The sequence below is a fragment of the Chlorocebus sabaeus genome, chromosome X, assembly GCF_047675955.1.
Source record: "Chlorocebus sabaeus isolate Y175 chromosome X, mChlSab1.0.hap1, whole genome shotgun sequence".
NCBI lineage: Eukaryota > Metazoa > Chordata > Mammalia > Primates > Cercopithecidae > Chlorocebus > Chlorocebus sabaeus.
In genome coordinates, this window is record NC_132933.1 from 59,899,799 (window position 1) to 59,920,145 (window position 20,347).

At 36.5% G+C, this 20,347-nt stretch overlaps 1 pseudogene; it reads left to right on the forward strand.

The window, feature by feature from the left end:
- The first annotated feature begins 11,967 nt into the window (after nt 1–11,967).
- On the forward strand, nt 11,968–13,908 carry LOC103232315 (AP-2 complex subunit beta pseudogene; annotated as a pseudogene).
- Nucleotides 13,909–20,347: the final 6,439 nt, after the last annotated feature.

The following is a 20,347-nucleotide window of genomic DNA, read 5'->3' on the forward strand; positions in this document are numbered from 1 at the left end:
GAGTGACGTAGACTCTGTGAGATTTCTTGGTTATAGATCACCTTAGTGTTCTGGTTTTCTTGAATGCTCTTTGTAATATTAGTGAATTGATTACGTGGACAGACTCAGGACCTCCTGGTTAGGCAGGGTGTTGCAGGCAACGTCGATGGCTGCGGTCACTCACTGGTTTTCTCCTTTCTGGGAGCAGTGTTATTCTACCTAGAGATGGTGTTAATAGTCTGTGTCAGTTGGCCTCTAGCCAGGAGGTTGCTTTTGCAAAAGAATACTAGCTGTGGAGTAGCAGTGGGATTTGAGCTTGCTCTATGTTGCCCAGGGTTGTTATTCTGGTTTCTCAGGTGATGAGTGGGGCCATAAATCTCCAAAAACATTCTGTCCTTTGTGTTAAGCAACCAGGGCAGGTAAAGGGGCACAGCCAGGTGGAGGCTGGGTTAGGCAGGTCTTTACTCTGATTCTCCATGTACAGGGCAAGCTGTCGCCCCTGTGGATGTAGTGGGGAGGTTCTCAGGTCAATCAGGTAGTGTTCCAGAGAGAGTATAACTGCCTCTGCTGCACAGAAGAGTTCACACAAGGAGGAGGGAGTAGCAGGCAGCAGTAAACCTCACCCAGATCCCACACAATTGACATGGCAGATCTCACACCTACAGAGCACCACTAGCAGCACTGACCTACGTTCTGGGCAGTCTGTGCTCAGAACGCAAGTCTGCCCCAGGCCATAAGCTTTCCATGCAGAAATAACTACTGCAGCATTCAGACTATGCCCCGCCCCATCTGCCCACAAGGCTGGGTGCCTGACTCCTGCATTTGTGGCTTCAGCGCACTTCCCACTTGCCCCCTGGGTTCTAGCCAAGGGATTTCATCCCAATTTGACCTTATATCATGAAATTCAGTTAGGAGCTTCTTTAAATCTGTGACCACTGCCTGAGTTAGTTGTCTGACTTCCCCAAGGCATGTAATAAGGAATGACATCCCTTAGTCTGTGCTGAAGATGAGGACTGCCTGCAAGGCACTTCCCACTGCTGCTTCTACTTTCGTATTTCTCCCTACTTCCTAAATAAGTTCTAACTTTGGGTAAGGTTAAGGCCTTCCCCTGTGGCCTTGATTTTCAGGTTCCTCAGAGGGGATGTGTGTCCTGGAGGCAGTCTCTCCTCCTCTCACACTCTGGAGATTTACAGTTTTTTACCTGTCTCGTGGTGTAGGCTGTAGCCTACCACTTCTTTCAAAGGGCCTGTGGATTCTGTCAGCTTCCCTGTTAAGTTCCTGTGTTGCTTCATGGAAAAAGGGTTGACACTGTAAAGCTCTACACACTATTATGTCTTTCAAAGTGAGAGAGGCGTGTTAACACGGACTTCAATCCACCATCTTGGGAAAAAAAAAAACACCTTTTTAAAAATTATTTTAAAGTGTTCTTCTGTTATGGGCTGAATTGTGTATCTCCAAATTTCATATGTTAAAGCCCCAACCCTCAATGTGAATGTATTTGGAAATAAAGTCTTTAAAAAGGTAATTATGGATAAATTAGGTAACAAAAGCAGGGCCTTAATCCCATAGAATTGGTGCACTTACCTTTTTAATCCTTAATTGCTATATATTAATTATGCATATTTATGGGGTACATGTGATATTTTAATACCTGTATACAATATGTAATGATCAAATCAGGGCAATTGGGCTATCCATTAACTGAAACATTTATCTTTTCTTTGTGTTGGGAACATTGCAATTCTTCTCATCTAGCTATTTCGAAATATACAATGAATTATTAACTATAATTTTCCTACTGTACTGCTGATACTATAACTTATTAGTTCTATCTAACTGTATGTTCATATCTGCTAACCAACTGGTATACATATAAGAAGAGACACCAGGGGCGTGCATGTATAGAGAAAAGGCCACGTGAGTACAGCAAGAAGGCAGTCATCTGCAAGATCAGGGGAAAGGTATCAGGAGAAACAAAACTAGCCAACAGCTTGATCTTGGATTTCCAGCCTCCAGAACTATGAGAAAATAAATTTCTGTTGTGTAAGCCACCTAGTTTGTGTTATTTTATTTTTGTAGCTCTAGCAAACTAATACATACATAACGTTTCTTACCAGGAATTGAAATATTTGTTAATGTGCAAGCTCTACTTTCTACTGTTTTAATTATTTTTTATTTGTCCATTGCTTAACTTTCAACCATTCTAAGTCACCATGTTTTACGAATACAGTACTCTTGTCTGTGAACTACAGAAGCCTTTTTCTTTTATTAGCTAATAGGTAGAGTTATCCTCACAATATTTATTAAAGTTATAAATGTTTGATCTTTTTACCTTGTTTTATACAATGCTTTCTCTTTTAGTGGATTTTACATTTATTCGTTCTCTGTTTCAGTGTTGTAATACTTCTACTGTTGTACATCATTATTCCATTATAATACCACAGGTAGTTGATACTACATTGGGCAGTCTTTGAGATGTCACTTACTTATTTGCAGCCCATTACCAAAGGCGAGAAAAATCAGTGCACATAAACTTTCTTGATCTCTTGATTTTAATGGACTCATTTTAAAATTTGTACTTCTATTGATTATCATTAAATAATTATGGTCTATTATTTGATATATCAGGTTTGAATTTTGTCCCCAGTTGATGGATGGCAAATATTTCTTTTCTTTTCTTTTTTAAATGGAGTCTTACACAGTTGCCAGGGCTGGAGTGCAGTGGCACAATCTTGGCTCACTGCAATCTCCTCCTGCTGAGTTCAAGTGATTCTCCTGCCCCAGCCTCCTGAGTAGCTGGGATTATAGGTGCCCACCACCACGTTCGGGTAATTTTTTTGTATTTTTAGTGGAGACGGGGTTTCACTATGTTGCCCAGGCTGGTCTTGAACTCCTGACCTTGTTATCCACTTGCCTTGGCCTCCTAAAGTGCTGGAATTATAGGCGTGAGCCACCCCACCTGGCCAATAAGTAATATCTAATTTTTACATTAATTTGAAACTATTTGATGACTATTCATGTGATTGAACATTTTTCATGCTTATTGGCTATTTTTATATAATCTATAAAGTTTCAATAACTTAATAGATTGGTTTTCTATTTCTTATTAATTTATAGGAATTTTATGTGTTACAGGCATGAGTATTTGTTAGATATGCTTCAAATATTATCTCCACATCTTTTTATTGGCATTTAATTTTTATATACTTTTTATATAGTGTTATCTTTTAATTTTGACTGTGTGATAAAGATCTGATAAAGATTACCTCCTCTGAATTATGAAAGTATTACTTTATACTTCAATTTTTTATTCATCTATACAGATATTCATCAACATAATTAACATATATGTATATTGTGAAAGACTACCTATTTTCATTTCTTTTCTCATCTATATGTCTGATTATCTCAACTTATTTATTGCATATGCTACCACTTTCTTTTGATTTGAAATGTTTTTCCACAACTTAAATTTACATATATAGAAATGTCTATTCCAAATTTCTCTGTTTTATCCATTGATCTGAATTTTTATTATGTACTAATATTATACAGCTTTACTAAAACTTTATACTCTATTTTAATAACTATTAGGGCATATGCCTTTTATTTTGTTTCTTTACAATAATTTTCTTGTCTGTTCTCATGCATTCTCTTCTCCATTAATGCATGAATCTGTAATAAGTTTGCTAAATCCTATTAAAATACTTTGTACTAATTGTTTAGATTGAAAACAAATTTATAGATCTATTTTGGTGAAAATTCACATATTTATAACATTGAGTACTGATAAATGTAGGTTTTTTCTCCCTGTATTCGGTGTGTTTCATGCCCTTAGTAAAGTTTAAAGTGTCTTTATAAAGGTCATGTACATGCCTTCTTAGGTTTATACTTAGGTAGTTTCATAACAATTATAAATCAATTTTTATTTTCTATTCTGTTTCACAATTCGGCATTGACAATGTACAGACCTTGTACAAATTTCTGTATGTTGATCTTAAATTCACATCCTTTTACCAAATTTTATTAAGTAAATAATCTTTCAGTTGAATTCCTTAAATGCAGAACAATGTTTAATAGTAAATGTGATAGTGTCCATTCTTGTCTTAAACATTGTTCTGCAGGCCCAAGACAATCTAATACGAATATTTTTTAACATGTAAAAATATTACAAAAAGAAACAATGTCAGTATTTACATGTGATCTGACCATCTACTTAGAACATTTAAAGAATTTTCTTCTAATGATTCCTTGTCATATGATATAATTCATACAGTGTTTAAAACAGTGCCTAGCACTTAATAAGTTTTCAATAAATATTAGTGACTACATTAAGTTTCAAGACTATTAACACATCCTGATTGATTGTACCTTTAATAGGAAATATTTTTCTGGATCTTATTAACTCAGTTATTTTCTTCTACATTATTTGGGAACCTTGTTATCTTTTTTCAGCTTATTGAGGTAGACACTTATTTTATTTATTTTTATTCTTTATATTTTTCTAATTAGGTCACACTCTGAAATATACTGTAGCTCTCACTATGGTCAGGCCCCCAAATTTTAACATGAAACATTTTCACTGACTGTAATTTTCAAGTAGTTTATAATCTCAAATAGAAATTTTTAACCCAAGAGTTACTTAGATTAGTATCTAAGATAACATATTCTCCTAATTGTTCTACCTCACTGGCCATTCCTTCTCTCACCCCATTATTGATTCCTTCTAATCGCCAAGACCTATAACCATCTATTTTCTATCTACACTTCTATTCAGTCCATAGCTTAAAATGCCATCTATTCATTGACTGACCTCAAAATATATACTGCTAGCTTGTTTCTTACTCTTGAACTCAAGGTTTGTATGTTCAACTATACAATTATTTTCTTGACATTTCTACTTGGATGTTGCTGGACATATCAAACCTAACACAACCTAAAATAATTTCTGATACTTTCACCAGATTACACTTGTCCCCAAATCATCCTTACCTGAGTAAATTACAAATTCATCCCTGTAAGTTGCTCATGTTTATAATCATTTTTATTCCTCTCTCTTTCCTCATACTGCTCATCCTATCTATCAACAAATCATACTGGTTCAACCTTAAAAATAAATCTACAATCTTATCGCTTCCATTGTACACCCTGTTCTATGTCAACATCACCTCTTGCTTGGATCATCATAATAGCCTGTAACAACTTTCTTTACTTCCCACTTGTAGAGTAGAGTGATCTCAACACAGCTGTCGAAAGAATTTTTCAGAAATGTAAATCAGATCATGTTACTCCTCTATTCAAACCCTTCCAGTGACTTCCCATCGGGTGCAGAATAAAATGCAAAATCCTTACAATCTGAAAGTTTCTGCCGTTCATGATTAATGCCTTCTCCTACCTTTCTGACTTCATCCATTACTCTCTATCAGAATCAATCTGCTCCAACTCCTCTGGCCTTCTCAATTTTCCTTGACTGCAATAAGCACACTCACTCGCATTTGCAGGCAATTACTCTAGCTTTTTCTTCTTCCAAGAGTGCTCTTTTACCCAGATAGTTACATTACCTGCTCTCTCATTTTCCTGTCATCTTTTTGGGGAGGTCTTCTCCCACCTAATTTAAAATCGTATACTTGGCCGGGTGCGGTGGCTCACGCCTGTAACCCCAGCACTTTGGGAGGCCCAGGTGGGTGGATCATGTAAGGTCAGGAGTTCAAGACCAGCCTGGCCAACATGGCAAAACCTTGTCTCTACTAAAAATAGAAAAATTACCCAGGCGTGGTGGTGGGCACCTGTAATCCCAGCTACTTGGGAGGCTGAGGCAGAGAGAATTGCTTAAAACTCAGGAGGCGGAGGTTGCAGTGAGCTGAGATAGTGCCAGTGCACTCCAGCCTGGGTGATACAGCGAGACTCTGTCTCAAAAAAAAAAAAAAAATCATCTACTCACCTCCTCTCACACACACACTCTGCTGAAACTCCCTATCCTTCTCAGCTTTGCCCTTCTCCATAACATTTAATCATTATTTTACACACAATATATTTTACTTGTTGAGACTTGTATTGTCTCTCTCCTTTCAATAGAATAGAAACTCAATAAAGGCTTGTCTTTTTAGGTTTTTTGTTTACTGCTACTTTCTTAATATCTAGAAGACTTCATGTTGTGTTAATGCTCATAAATATTCGTGCAATGAAGGAAAGAGTATTATTTTTAAAATTTCCAAATAGATAATTGGGAAGGGGTGCTATTTCACTGCTGTTGATTTTTACTTTTATTTTATTGTACTATTGCAGAATTTATTCCATTTTGTTACAACCCTTTGCATGTAAAGTTTTTTTGTGACCTTTTACATTTAAAAACTTAATCCTACGTTTAAATAATTTCATGCAAACATGTCCTACTGTTATGTTCTTTTTATTAGTGTTTCCTGGTACATTATAAATGTATAATGATCATTTTTATCTGAACAATAAGACGATTATTAACATCAATATCACACTTTGCTTTTGAAACTTTTTCTCTGTCATCCTATTCTCTCACACACAACCACACCAATCAACCTTATGTTAAAACAGCCTTTTCTGTCTTTCATGTCTGTTCATCTTTCTTCTAATCACCTTTGTGTTTCTTTTCCTCTGAATCCTAGGAATCTTAATGTCATGGATTCCATTTTATACAGTTTTGTTTCTGTGCCCTGATTCAAAATATGTTCAAATTTTATTATGGGATAACTTTTCTCTTTTTTGTCTCTTAGCTATGACTACTCCCTTTGTATCTTAATCTATTTTTAATTTTTCCTCTCATTTTTATGTATTTGAAATTTATGTTCCTTGCCTCAAAAGTTTAAAGTGATCTTGGTCTAAATTTGATTCTGTTTTCTCATACAAATCTTTCAGAATATGTTCTTAGTTCAATTTCTCCTGCAATACTTTTCCTTCCAAAAAGTTGCAGAAGGTTTTATTTGTGCTATTTTGTTTTCACTTGTGTTTGAATGGAAGAGTTCTATCCATCTTTGCTTCCCTAAGAATTTTGATGATTTCTAGTTGATCTCCTTCCTGTTTATCTGGAGACCATCAAATACTTAAGCTGGAGGGCAGAGATGATGGCTTCTATTATCTGTTTAGTCAGTCAGTTTTCTGGAGTAGAGGAAGGTAGCTGGCAAGATCTGAATCTTTTAGTTATCTGAAATCAGAACATTATCTTGTGCATTCTCTCTAAACTTACGAAAATTTTCGCATTTAGAACCAGTTTCATTTTTTTAAGTACATATCTTCCCACTGGAATAATTCTTGGCTTTAATTTTTAATCTTCCCTTTTAAGTGAGCTGCCTAAGTTGTTAAAAAGTTGGGTTGGATATAGTCACATTAATTTGTAAACACTTTGTTTTCTTTGGCTAGGTGTACTTTCCTCATAAACTTGCCTTTCTTTCACTGACATTTATCTTCACCATGAAAATGTCTCTGATGAAACTCTATTGTTTCTCTCATACCTTTTTTTCCCAGTCCATTATTTTACTTTAGTGATTGCCACCTCATTTTAGAACAAGTCTATAATCCTTTTACATGCATGTCATAAAACACGAAAAAAGGCAATACATAGTTTTACTTTCTTTGGCAGCACTACTTCTGTAGCATTGGAGTGCTATTGCTTTGGTTTTTCAGGAAGGAATTTGTGGGAAGAATCTGTACTTCCAACTCTTTCTTCTATAATAGAACAATATTAATGTGTCTGTGTTATTTCCCCAAGAATTTCTTCCACTTACTTTCCACAAAATGTTCCCACTATTTTGAAAATAAGAGCTGTTTTTAAGTTCCCAGGAGCTCATTGCAACTTGATATAAACTATATTACGTTTGGCAAGTATTGCTTCCAGCTTGTTATTGAGTTCGGAATGATCCTTAGTCTCACTGCTGACAACATTTCTTATATTTATAACTTATGTAGTTGGTGTGGTGGTTTAAAATAGATGTTTACACATTTTTTGATATAATTTCCTTTGAAAAGTAATTTCCCTTTCCTTGATTGTGGGCTGCATTTAGTGACCCACTTCCAACAAATAGAATTAAGTAGAAGTGAAAATGTATAACTTCTGAGACTAGGTCATAAAAGGTACTGTGGCTTCCTCCTTTCCATCTCTTGAATTATTCACTTTGGGAGAAAATAGCTGACATGTGAGAACACTCAAGCAACTTCATGGAGAGGCAAGAACTGAAGTCTTATTCCAATGACCAGCACTAACTTGCCAAGGTATGAATAAATCACCTTGGAAAGTATAATCTCTAGCCTTCATCAGCCTTTAGATGAAAACAACCTGGTCAGTATCTTGACTGCAACTTCTGGGGAGACATTGAGCCATCACCACTCAGCTAAGCTGTTCCAAACTTCCTTAACCACAGAAACTGTGAGATAATCAATATCTGTTGTTTTAAATAACTAATTTGTAAGGTCATTTGTTATATAACAATAAATAATTAATGGAGTCAATGTCTGGATGGATGATTGGTGACCTGCATAAAGCCCCTATTTTATTGAAAGTCATGATAAATATTTTAAGTGAGAAAACGTGGTTAACAAATGAGATACTATGTTATGATAACACTGCCAACAAATATTAACACTACTATTACTCTTATCATTAAATTTATTGCCACCACCACCTCTACTACTATAGGCATAGGTATATTTGTTTGTGTGTATTTATATGTTTATAAGAATGCACCAAAATGATAACAATGAGTATTTCCAGGTTGTGGGATAATGATTGTCTTCTTTTTTCCTCTTTGCTCTTCTGCATGTCCTCTATATTTTCTATAATCATGTATTTATTCAACTAATATATTTTGAGCAACTATTATGTTTTAAGCACTGGAAATATGTTTTTCTGGAACATAGAAAAACATTTTCTAGATGTTGGAAATACAGCTGTGACAGAAATAGGTAATTTCAAGCCCACATTTACTTAGACATATGAATACTATGTATATTATTTTATATGATAATAAGTGCTAAGGGAAAAAAATAAATGTGGGAAGGAGAATGGAGAGTGGCGTTGCTATTTTTAAAATGTTGGACAGAAAAGACTTATTTGGGAAGGCAGTAATTCAAAAATACATGAGAAGATGTGTGGAAAAGCCATGAAGATTTCTTGGGCAACAGCATTCCAGCCAGGCAATTAAAAGATGTTTGAGTTGGATGTGTACCTAACATGGTCAATGGATAGTTGGAAGGCCTATGTGGCTATAACAAATTGAGTGAGGATTAGAGTAGTAGAGGATGAGGTCAGAGATGTTAATGTGTGCCAAATCACACCGTACAATCTGGGTCAGTAAATATTTATTAGTTTTACTATTAAAAAGAGACACTATGAATAATTAAAAAGAAATGATTAATTAAAAAATCCTAAAACTCTTGAAAAAAATATTGTACAAGAAAATAAATATTTTCATCCAGTGAAATGATATCACCAAAATTATAACAAAGGACTTTTGTCAAGTGCAATATCCCAAAGTTGAGGAAATGTAAGAAACATTATCAAATTATATTGGATCAAATTAACTCATTATATTAATATGGTTTTCTCATCTATTGGCTATTTTAATACAAATAAAATCTAAATTAAAAGCTAAGATTAGGCTCCAGCACTCAGACTGTATTTTTCAATACATTAATAATAAACAATGTCTCCATCTATAAAAATCTTGTCTCTAACCCCTTCGTTAAAAAAATTCAATTTTCAAAATAAAAGCGATTATTTCCATTTTTAAAAAATCTTGCTGATCCAACAGAATATTCCAAATTTTAGCTTGAATTAGTTTTACCCACAGAGATAGTAAAGACTGAGAGCTAGAAATTAAAACAAACATTTCTACTTGGTAAAACTATTAATAAATTTTAAATTGTGAGGATAACTCAGAACATTATCTTGAAAAAGTGCAAAAGTTTCAGTCGCCTAAATGAAATGACCATCATTCAGTAAGGGTTACAATATGTCCTAGATTAGTGAATCAATATAGTAACTTTTCTCTCTTTCGTTTAACTTCCTTTACATTTGTTTATAGGGAAAAAGGAGAGAGATGGGGCAGTGGCAAGAGGCATTTGGGGAATTCTCATAAAAAATACACACTTTACCTCATAAAACTATAAACAGAACTACCATATGATCAAACAATTCTGCTGCTGAGTATGTATCTTAAAGAAAGAAAATCGGTGTATTAAAAATATATTTGCACTCCCATTTTTATTGCAGCATTATTTATAACCACCAAAACATGCAATCAACCTGTTTCCATAAATGGATGAATAGATTAACAAATTGTGTTATATACACAATGAAATATTATTCAGCCTTTAGAAAGAAGGAAATCCTGTCATTAGCAACAACATGGATGGAACTGGAGGTCATTAAGGTCAGTAAAATAAGTCAGGCCTAGAAAGGCAAATATTGCACGCTCTCACTCTTAAGAACTCTAAAAGGGGACCTCATGGAGATGGAGAGTAGAATGATGATTACCAGAAGCTGGAAAGAGAAAGGGGGAGGAGGAAACGAAGAGAAGTTGGTTAATGGGTACAAAAATATAGTTAGACAGAAGGAATAAGTTCTGATACTCAACAGTACAATCGGAAACTTATAGTTAACGATAATGTATTGTATATTTCAAAATAGCTGGAAGACAAGAATCGTAATGGTTCCAACACAAAGAAAAGATAAATGTTTGAGGTGATGGATATTCCAATTACCCTGAGTGATCATTACACATTTATACAGGTACTAAATATCACAAACTCCAAGAATATATATACCTTTGATATATCAATATAAAAATATGAAAAAATACACACTGACTTCAAATAAAGGGCACACTCTAGGCAAGAATTATGTATATTTAGATAATATGTGTATTTACTCCCTGCTCTGTTCTAAGCCTATGAAAAAAAGTAGGTTAATAAGAAAACATAACCTTTGACTTTTTTCTTTGTGACATCCCTTATTCCTACATGTACACAGCTTATTACTGTTGAATAAAATCTCACAATCCTGAAGACTGGTACATCTATAAATTCATGGTCTCCAACTTCATCAGGGTCTTCAAAGTCTGTTGACAGTCCTTTTCCTCACCCTTGATCAGCTCCCATTCACATTCTTCTCATCAAATATATATCTTCAGAACTCAATGCAAGCTCTCTATCCCTTACTCATGGTATTTAAGTTCTGTTCAATTCAATGTGTGCTTAGCACTTACTATATGTCAGTCAATGTGTTAGGCCCTGAAGATACAAAGACAAATGTGATGGCCCAACCCTAAGCAATCCTATGATTAGTGGTGATCAAACTTTTCTGTCTTAAGAGTCCTTTACACTCTTAAAAATTATTGAGAATCCCAAAATTACTTTTATCTGCTTTGTATCTATTGATATTTGCCACATACAAAGTTAAAACTGAGAAACTTTTACAATACTAATTTATTGATTTATTTTAAATGCCAATAATAAGCCCACTATATATTGACATTATTAACATATATTTTCTTAAAAATTGTGATATTTTTATAAAAAAAGATAATGAGAAGAGTATAATTATTTTACATGTTTGAAAATTTATTTAATATCTATCTTAATAAATAGAAGAAGTAGATTGTCATAACTACTTCATTCAATCTGTTGTGATATGTTATTTGACTGACATATATGAAAACATTTCAGCCTCATACAGGTACATTGTTGAACAGGGAGGATCTTGTAAACCTTCTAAAATTGTTTTAGGGACTCCGAGGGTCTTTGAATCACACTTCAAAAACCTCTGGTTTAGGGAGTGAGATATTTACATAGATTATTTCAATGTGCTGTGCCCAGTGCAATTATAGATATATTCACAGATTGCTGTTGGAGCACTTCTGTTCTTACCTCATCAATAAAATCTAGGCAACCAAATGTGAACCATTATACCACCACCGGGGCTGTGCTCTCTGGCTGCCGCCACCACCCCTCCCTCACCTTCACCTCTGCCTCCAGTGCACATTAAAGATCCAAAGTCATGACTGACTCCAAGTATTTCACAACCAATAAAAAAGGAGAAATATTTGAACTAAAAGCTGAATTCAACGATGAAAAGAAAGAAAAGAGAAAGGAGGCTGCGAAGAAAGTGATTGCTGTTATGACCGTGGGGAAGGATGCTAGTTCTGTCTTTCCAGACATAATGAACTGTATGCAGACTGGCAATCTGGAACTAAAGAAGCTTGTGTATCTCTATTTGATGAACTATGCCAAGAGTCAGCCAGGCATGGCCGTCATGGCTGTAAATAGTTTCATAAAGGACTGTGAAGATCCTAATCCTTTGATTCGAGCCATGGCAGTCAAAACCATGGGGTGCATCCGGGTAGACAAAATTACAGAATATCTCTGTGAGCCCCTCCTCAAGTGCTTGGAGGATGAGGATTCCTGTGTTCGGAAAACAGCAGCAGTATGCGTGGCAAAGCTCCATGATATCAATGCCCAAATGGTGGAAGATCAGGGGTTTTTGGATTCTCTATGAGGTCTTATAGCAGATTCAAATCCAATGGTGGTGGCTAATGCTGTAGCAGCATTATCTGAAATCAGTGAGTCTCAACCAAACAGCAACTTACTCGTTCTGAACACACCGAACATTAATAAGCTGCTGACAGCCCTGAATGAGTGCACTGAAGGGGCCAGATTTCATCCTGGACTGCCTGTCTAATTACAACCCTAAAGATGATAGGGAAGCTCAGAGCATCTGTGAGCGGGTAACTCCCCAGCTATCCCATGCCAACTCAGCAGTGGTGCTTTCAGCAGTAAAAGTCCTAATGAAGTTTCTAGAATTGTTACCTAAGGATTCTGACTACTACAATATGCTGCTGAAGAAGTTAGCCCCTCCACTTGTCATTTTGCTGTTTGGGGAGTCAGAAGTGCAGTATATCTCCCTGAGGAACATCAACTTAATTGTCCAGAAAAGGCCTGAAATCTTGAAGCAGGAAATCAAAGTCTTCTTTGTGAAGTACAATGATCCCATCTATGTTAAACTAGAGAAGTTGGACATCAGGATTCATTTGACATCACAAGCCAACATCACTGAGGTTCTGGCAGACCTGAAGGAACATGCCACAGTGGTGAATGTTGACTTTGTTCAAAAAGCTGTGCGGACCATTGGACAGTGTGCCATCAAGACGGAGCAATCTGCAGCGTGCTGTGTAAGCACATTGCTTGATCTAATCCAGACCAAAGTGAATTATGTGGTCCAAGAAATGATTGTTGTCATCAGGGACATCCTCCGCAAATACTCTAACAAGTGTGAAAGTATTATTGCCACTCTATGTGAGAACTTAGACTCACTGGATGAGCCAGATGCTCGAGAGGCTATGATTTGGATTGTGGGAGAATATACTGAAAGAATTAACAATGCAGATGAGTTACTAGAAAGCTTCCTGCAGTGTTTTCATGATGAAAGCACCCAGGTGCAGCTTACTGTGCTTACTGCCATAGTGAAGCTGTTTCTCAAGAAACCACCAGAAATACAGGGACTAGTCCAGCAGGTGTTGACTTTGGCAACACAGGGTTCTGATAATCCTGACCTTCAAGACCAGGGCTATATTTATTGGGATCTTCTCTCAACTGACCCTGTCACAGCTAAATAAGTAGTCTTGTCTGAGAAGCCACGGATCTCTGAAGATGGAATTTATTGAGCCAACTGTGTTGGATGAACTAACCTGCCACATTGGTTCTTTGGCCTCTGTGTATCACAAACCTTCCAATGCTTTTGTGGAAGGAAGTCATGGAATCCATTGTAAACACTTGCCAATTCATCATGGGAGCACTGATGCAGGGGACAGCCTTGTTGGCATCGCTACTGCAACAAACCTGGAACAGCCTCGGGTTATCCCCTCTCAAGGTGATTTTCTGGGGAGTCTTTTAAACAGGTGGCTATGAAAAACAATATCGATGTATTCTACTTCAGCTGCCTCAGCCCACTCAATGTGCTTTTTGTAGAAGATGGCAAAATGGAGCACCAAGTCTTCCTTGCAACATGGAAGAATATTCGCAATGAAAATGAACTACAATTTCAGATTAAGGAATGATATTTAAATGCTGACACTGTTTCCAGCAAGTTGCAAAACAATAATGTTTAGACTATTGCCGAGAGGAATGTGGAAGGTCAGGACATTGTGTACCAATCCCTGAAGTTCACTAATGGCATTTGGATTTTGGCCAAACTACGTATCCAGCCAGGAAACCCCAGTTATACGCTGTCACTGAAGTGTAGAGCTCCTGAAGTTTCTCAATACATCTATCAGGTTTACGACAGCATTTTGAAAAACTAACAAGACTGGTCCAGTAACCTCCAATCATGCTGTGATCAGTGCAAGTCAAGAACTCTTAACTGGAAAAAATTGTATTGCTGTGTAGAATCTGAACCCAAACACACTGAGGGCACCCTGCAAGGTAATAACTAGTCTAACCTGTACTAACATTAAGGCACAACCTGTTGGATAGTTTTAGCTTCCTGTGAACATTTGTAACCACTGCTTCAGTCACCTCCCACCTCTTGCCACCTGCTGCTGCTATCTGTCCTTATTTGTGAGCTTCTCCATGCTGTGCCAATGGCTGGCTATTTCTACACCCTTTTTTGAGTATAGTTTGGTATTTTGTAATTGAGAGGTCATTTCAAAAGCAGAAAAAGACAACAAATATTAAAGCAAGGAAAAGTGTCATTGAAAACAAAAAAACGTTCTCATCTTCCAAAGCAAAACACCTACAAAGGTATCCCTACTCACACCCCCAAAACATCTTATTTCTCCGATCTCAGAAGATGAGGTGGATTGGCTGCTTTCTATTTATTTCTATTTAGTTTTAATTGACAAATAACATCTATATTCATATTTATGTGATATAATGTAATCTTTTGCTATATGTATACATTGCGGAATTACTAGATCAAGCTAATTAACATACCTATCACCTCAAAAACTTACAATTTTTTTTTTTTGGTGAGACAGAGTCTCACTCTATTTCCTAAGTCAGAGTGCAGGTGTGGGATCATAGCTGACTACAACCTCAAACTCCTGGGCTAAAGTAATCCTCCTGCTTTAGCCTCCAGAGTAGCTAAGACTACAGGTGTATGCCACCATGCCTGGCTTATTTTTAATTTTTGGGTTTTTTTTGTATAAAATGGGTGTAGCTATGCTGCCCAAATGGATCTCAAATTCCTGACCTCAAACGATTGAATAATCCTCAATTGATTGCTCGTCGTCCCAAAGCATTAGGATTAAAGGCATGAGTCACTGTTGCAGACCCAAATACTTCTAATTTTCTGTGATGATGACAAAAAACCTACTCTGTCAGCAATTTTGAAATATACAATAAACTATTAACTATAGTCACCATTCTGTACAATCGAGTTCTAAAACTTAATCCTCCTCACTAACTGAAACTTTGTACCCTTTGACCAACATCTTGCCATTTTTCACTCTGCAGGCCCAGCCTGTGGTAACCACCATTCTACTCTCTGCTTATATGAGTTCAATTCTTTTAGAGTCTCCATATGAATAGGATTATGTGCCATTTGTCTTTGTGTGTCTGGCTTATTTCCCTTAGCATAATGTCCCCCAGGTGCATCCATGTTGTGGTAAATGCCAGAATTTCCTTCTTTTTTAAAGACTGATTAGTATTCTATTGTGTATATATATCACATTTTAAAAATCCGTTCGTTTATTGATGGGCATCTATGCAGTTTCCCTATCTTACCTCTTTGATGTAATTTCAGTTCCTCTGTATATATATATACAGTAGAGGGATTGCTGGATCACATGGTAATTCTACTTTTAGTATTTTGAGAAACCTCCATACTGTTTTTCATTGGAGATTAACTAACTTACATTCCCATCAACAGTGTATAAGCATCCCCTTTTCTCCGCATCCTTGCCAACACCATTATGTTTTGACTCTTTAGTAACAGCCATTCTAATAGGTTTAAAATGATATCTCGCTATGGTTTTAATTTACATTTGCCTGATAATTAGTGATATTGAGCATTTTTTCATCTATCCATTGGCCATTTGTATGTCTTCTTTTGAGAAGTGTCTTTTCAGTTTCTTTGCCCATTTTAGAATCAGTTTATTTGTTCTCTTGCTATTGAGTTGTTTGAATTCCTTATATATTTTGGATATCGATCACTTATCAGATGTATGGTTTGCAAACATCTTCTCCCAATCCATGGACTGTCTCTTCACTCTGTTTCCTTTGCTATGCAGAGACATTTTACTTTGATGCAATCCTGTTTTTCTGTTTTTGCTTTTGTTGTCTATACTTTCATGGTCAAATTTTTAAAAAAATCGCCCACACCAATGTTGTGGTGCTTTTCCCTTGTAATTTTTTCCTAGTCCTTTTACAGTTTCAGGTTCTGTGTTTAAGTTTTTAACTCACTTTCAGTTTATTTCTGTATGTGGTTGTATAGTCTTTTCTCCTCTTTAAAACTAACCTTTTAGGCAGGGCGTGGTGGCTCACGCCTGTAACTCGAGCACTTTGGGAGGCCGAGGCAGGTGGATCACTTGAGGTTGGAGTTCGAGACCAACCTGGCTAACATGGTGAAACCCCATTTCTACTAAAAATACAAAAATTAGCTGGGCGTGATGATGCACGCTTGTAGTCCCAGCTACTTGGGAGGCTGAGACGCAAGAACTGCTTGAACCAGGGAGGCATGGTTTGCAGTGAGCTGAGATCAAACCACTGCACTCCAGCCAAAGCGACCAAGCAGGACTCTGTCTCAAAAATAAATAAATAAATAAATAACCTTTCAATCTGTATTTTCCTTCTCACTTTACATGTATTTCTTAAATAATCTTATTCCCCTACAAGATTATTTATTTTTTAGTTATTTATTTTTTAAAATAAATAACTTTCCTGAAGTATAATTTGCATATTATAAAATTCACTCATTTTAAGGGTGCACATGAGTTTAGAGTTGAGTAATCATCACTACAATTCATTTTTAAAACATTTCCATCACCCACAAAGAGATTAGCTCCCTCTGGCTTTTCACTCACACATATATCTAATGATTCTTGCAAGTTATGTCTCTGTACTTGAAGTGCTAGACATGGTCTGTTTGCTCCTTCCTCTAGATTCTCCATCTTTTCCTCTTTGTTCTCTGCCCCTGGAGTCTAATACATGTGGCTTATACCATCAAATACGAACACATGCCTTCTGACTTTTAGTCGGGCTCAACCAATGAGGGATCCCATTAAGAGACTGGATGAAGGAATGAATGTAAGTCAGTGTTCCTCCTTCTCTGGGAAGTCACGTCTTGCCTGTGTTCCTCCACATAAGATGACAGGTACTCACAAAGTGTGTTGCTTTAGCAGTTTCCAGCAGGGATTTTCTACCTTTGTCCCTTCAGACCAAGGGCTGGTGATAAAGCAGTTGCTGCTACCCTTGATTCCAGCATAATTCCTAGTAATGCTCATATGTTCCATCCATACCTTTGTAATTAGTCCCTTTGTAAGTAATCCCTCCCTGAACTATCCTAATTTTAAAGTGACATCTGTTTCCAGTTGGAAGCCCAGTGGATATGCTTTACTCTCCTTACCACACCAATACAAACACAGGACCAATATTTTAACTTATTACTGGAAATCTCAATTTCAGCAGGGGAAGGTGGTGTTATCAGGCTCTCGCTGAGGTTCTTCCTATGCTTTAAGTTCTTTTCTATTGATAGAATCAGTACTACTCACTTTCCTTTCTGACTGGTCTTTGGTATTGATTTGTGAAACTTAAGGTGATTTTATTTTCTCACTTATTTTATTCAATGTTGGGGCTTCGTTTGTAGTTTTATGTGTAAACTGGGTTTTTCCTTTGAGCATTTTATTTCTGAATTTTTCAGAAGTAAATCTCTCTTAGTCAAACATACAAAATACAAACATAGAAATGTTCATCTTTGTTTTAGTTAGAGTGGACGCTTCTCTCAGTTGGATACTCTTGGTTGACTTTCTGCTCCCTAAACTGTTAAGATGTTTGACAATTGCTTTGGTTTCGATTTGTTGATATGAAACAGCATTTTTCATCTAACTGACATCACAAAATTGTGCATTTCATTTTCAAGTATCAACTCATCTTTACCGTATGCTTCACTTACATTTTTACAAAATCAGAATAAAATAGTCTCTGCTAACCGGAGAAGTTGGTGTGCAGAACGTGCTTTATTTTCAAGTTGACTGTTTAGAGTGGAGAAGATATGTAGGAGGGGGTTGGTGGAACTGTCACTATTAGAACTATTACCAGTCACTGCTCTGACCGAAGCAGGAGGGTATTTGATTAACTGACTACGAGAGAGAGTTCAATGATTCATGAGGCATCAGAAAGAGCTATTTTTAAAAGTAATTTTTCGAATAGTGCTTAATGAGGGACATAACTGGAAATTGGGAAATCTTAAGTGTATTTAAGAGTCTTAATCATATATTAGGTTGTGGTGTTCAAACAAGTTATAAAATGCTAAAAATAAGTGACTTTTAAATTCATATTTGAATGGAACTAATATAACAATTAGCTATGTAGTTTAAATAATGCCAAATGAGCTACTTTGATTAACATCAGTAGGAAAATAGTTTCCATTGAAACCTTTCATGTTATGGCTCCTATACTCAATTTTTAAAAATCAACGAATATTTTTGAGTCCCTGACTTTGAGGCATATAAAATATCATGGAAATATCTATTGCATGCCAATTAGGTGGATGGCAAGAGGAACATTTAGTATAGTCATTAGGAGGCAATGGGACTTGTTTTACATTATGACAGTGACACTTTTCTCTCTTGGCTGAAATCCCTATTCAAAAAGCTGGGGAAATCACTCCAGATGTGTCTATCATTCTAAATTCTAGCTTGCAGGCACTCTAGCTATTTTAAATGAAAATGATTTCTCATTAGAACAGAAGAAAAATCAACAAAAATCTCTTTCTTTGTGCCCTAAACACACTACCCCAAAATTCTGGCCAGTAATTGTAGCTCTTCTAGAGTCTGTTGTTCTAGAAATAAAATATTAAAGATTAACTTTATCAATTTACCCTTCAGTAGCTTCTACATGCACAGAGCTTTATCCTAAATCTGAATCTTGTTCTTATAGAATAATAACCTATCTGTGACAGAGAAACTGTTATGTGCTCAACAAATCTATGTTCTTTTCCTTTTGGATAAACAGCTGAGCCACATTTCCTGAGCACTCCTGCAATTAGATGCATCTAAGGCATGTGGTTAGTCTTAGTCAGCAGAATATAGGCAGAAGAAATATTTGCAGGCCTAACCTCTAAAACCTCTTTTTCAGTCCTTTAGGTGGGTTCTGATTCTTTCTTCCCTGTGGAAAAGAAAAGCAGATGATTCACTGGAAGGCTTGTGTGCCCTAGGGGATGGTGAACACACTATTTGGAAGAAACTTGGGCTCCTAATTAAAAGCATAGAAGATAATTGGACTTGGATGAGTCATGAAACTTTATTGCACTCAATCACTAAGTTGTTAGGAATTTTTTTACTGCTTTTTGTCTACTCTTTGGAACTCAACATCTATCCATAGAATAAAGGAGACAATAGTACTGACAATTTGTGGATTTAGTGACTGGAAAGTCATCTCAACCTGGTGCCTTACTTACTGTTTGGGAGAACTTCTTGTAAGAGATTACCTTCTATTTGTCCAGGTCTAGCAAAGCCTTTTATTACCCTACCCCTAGTGCTCTTCAACAAGATACCTAAATCAACCTCAGCTTTCAATGACAATTAAAATTTACCAGCTCCTTTGCAGTGAGCTGAGATCCGGCCACTGCACTCCAGCCTGGGTGACAGAGTGAGACTCCATCTCAAAAAAAAAAAAAAAAAAGAGAGAAAATTTACCAGCTCCTATTCTCTCCATTCTGGTTAAAGCTATGCTTGCAGTACGCATACCTGTTTATAGAATGTATGTCTTACCTCTCATACCCTCACCCTGCCTATATAGGGTGCATTTATTTTATTTATTTGTTTGTTTATTTGTTTGTTTGTTTTGAGACTTAGTTTCACTCTTGTCCCTCAGACTGGAGTACAATGGCATGATCTTGGCTCACTGCAACCTCCGCCTCTTGGGTTCAATCGATTCTCCTCCCTCAGCCTCCCAAGTAGCTGGGATTGCAGGTGCTTGCCATCACACCCAGCTGATGTTTGTGTATTTAGTAGAGACTGGGTTTCACCATTTTGGACAGGCTGGTCTTGAACTCCTGACCTTAAGTGACCCACTTACCTAGGCCTCCCAAAGTGCTGGGAGCACAGGCGTGAGCCACCGCGCCAAGCCTATGGGGTGCATTTGTACTCGGCTCACTGGTCAAACCTTGCAAATAAGTCTTCTCTTTTCC